We start from the raw sequence: 330 nt of genomic DNA on the forward strand, positions 1-330 counted from the left end.
TGTTAATTTTCTCTCTACATATTATTTTATGATTTAATGCAATTTTTTAATTATATTTTAATGTAATTTCTAATTAAGTAATAAATTATAGTATCACAAGAAGATATAAGAAAAAAATAATTATATGTGCTGCATTACAATAACATGATAAGTATATAATAATATAATAAAATGAAATTTAATACTAATATATTTTATATTTTTTAAAAAATTCAGAGAGTTAGCTATAATAAAAAAGTTAAAGATTTTAGTAGAACTTTTTTTAAAAAAAATTATATATCATACAAATTTATAAATTCAATAAACAAAATTTGGTAGTATTGAAAACAT

Source organism: Primulina huaijiensis, unplaced genomic scaffold, assembly GCF_012295235.1.
Source record: "Primulina huaijiensis isolate GDHJ02 unplaced genomic scaffold, ASM1229523v2 scaffold35849, whole genome shotgun sequence".
NCBI classification, from domain to species: Eukaryota; Viridiplantae; Streptophyta; class Magnoliopsida; order Lamiales; family Gesneriaceae; genus Primulina; species Primulina huaijiensis.